The following is a 2,173-nucleotide window of genomic DNA, read 5'->3' on the forward strand; positions in this document are numbered from 1 at the left end:
CCACATGGGGAGCACAGGCGTCGAGGTCGAACACGTGGCGATTCTTCTTGTGCTAACGTGAAACACGTGGAATCAACGATCCTGGCACGCATAATGCAATTAAGAAAGAGAAGGATATAGGGTAGAAGGCAAAAAAATAATAACGTACTATTATCATGTAACAATTTGATCTTTATAGTATTGAACTTTAGGTTTACATACAATTTCACCCACGATTAACTTTGCGCTAATATTAAGTCTTTTAGTAAATCTTATATTACGAGAGTCAAAATTACGAGATTGGAAGTTTGTAATTGGATTTAGAAAAGAATTGAAAAGTCACGTGCGCGGTAGTTCATGCGAGGTCGCGATTATAGGTCTGTTCGCGTTGCTTACATTTTTGGCACTCGGCATCTTCTCTTTTCAAGATCAAATGTATAGCCTATTCTTTTTGGTTGAACTTTTGCACCAGTTCGTCTTTCTTCCTTTTCTTTCTTCCTAGAGAGAAAAGGAAGAAAGGTGAACTGGTGCAAAAGTTTAGCCAAAAAGAACAGGCCTTATATCTATCCCATTTTATGCCTGATCTCGTTGTTCAAAGTGGCAACGTCGGTTTCCCATCCTACGCTTAAGTCCGGATTTACAATAAGTGTTTTAAACCTTAAGCCGTAAGAAATTGACCAATTAGTCCGGATCTACAATAGAGTTTTAAGCCTTAAGCCCCATAAGAAATGGACGAATCACAGTCGATTATTTTCCTCAGATTCGACTGTAATTGGTCAATTTCTTACGGCTTAAGGCTTAAAACTCTATTGTAGATCCGGGGTTAAGGCCATGGCACACAAAAAAACTTAAGCAATAAAATGTAAGCAGTAAGCGAATTGACCAATCGCAGTAGAGTCCATAAGGCCATAACATAAGCAGTAGCGAATCCAACATGTTGATTTCCTTACTGCTTACGTCTTACTGCCTTAAGTTTGTTGTGTGCCAGGGCCCTTAAGGCCATCATACATACAAAAATTTTAGTCGTAATCGGCCAATCATAGTCGAGCGTTTTTAAACGCGAGATCGTAATTTTGATTGTGATTGGTCGATTTACTTGCGACCTTACGATTACGACTAAAATTTTTGCCCTGCACACAATGGAGGAAATATTACGAACAGAAATAAATGTTAAGATTTCATCAGATATCAGTTACACCGGAATACACGGTTTCTAATAGGTTGAAATCTTAATATTTATTCCTGTTCCTAATATTTGATACATTGTGCGCAGGCTCTTACTCACTCCAACGCGCTTGGTAAAAAAGTGAGTAGGAACTATGGTAGGAGTAGAGAGAAATCTGAAAGGGGCCATGCCGGCCTTTTTTCCTGTTACCATCGAAATCACCCGTATACTACCGCCAGTACCTCCATTTTCAGTTTGGGAACTACGTGACTATATACATTTTCTGCTTTTCCGTCAAGATGTGAACACGCCCTTATAGGCCTGTTCTTTTTGGCTGACTTTGGCACCAGTTTATCTTTCTTCTTTTTTTTTCTTCCTAAAGAGAAAAGGAAGAAAGATGAACTGGTGCAAAAGTTCAGCTAAAAGGAACAAGGCCATCACATGTAATGCGGGGTCTATAATAGAAGTCGTAATAATCGTAGAGTCTTAAGTCGTAGAAAATTGATCAATCACAGTCGAATATGAGAAGAATAATTAACTGTGATTGGTCAATTTTCTACGACTTAAGACCCTACGACTGCTACGACTTGTAGACCCAGCATAAAAAAATTTTAGTTGTAATCGTAAGGCCGTAAGCAAATCGGCCAATCACAATCGACCGTTTTAAAACGTGAGATCGTAATTTTGATTGTGATTGGTTGATTTACTTGCGATCCTACGATTACGACTAAAATTTTGTACGTGTGATGGCCTTCATGTTTGCAGCCATTGGTGAGCGCGCCGGCTTATGGATTTGCCTTGTCATTGGCTATCAACATTCCTTCTAGACTGCGTTCGGAAATATCACCCGATGCCTTCATGTATCATTTTATCCTTGTTGTTCACCCAATTGTTCACCCAATGTTAAATAAGGATAAGATGATACACGGGAGTACCCGGGTGTTATTTCCGAACGTAGCCCTACTCGACTAGCACTCTCGCATGACTCACAACATATCACTACATACATTTGCCAGTTGCCACACTGCC

The sequence above is a fragment of the Mycetomoellerius zeteki genome, unplaced genomic scaffold, assembly GCF_001594055.1.
Source record: "Mycetomoellerius zeteki isolate Tzet28-1 unplaced genomic scaffold, Tzet1.0 scaffold95, whole genome shotgun sequence".
In the NCBI taxonomy this organism is placed as follows: Eukaryota; Metazoa; Arthropoda; class Insecta; order Hymenoptera; family Formicidae; genus Mycetomoellerius; species Mycetomoellerius zeteki.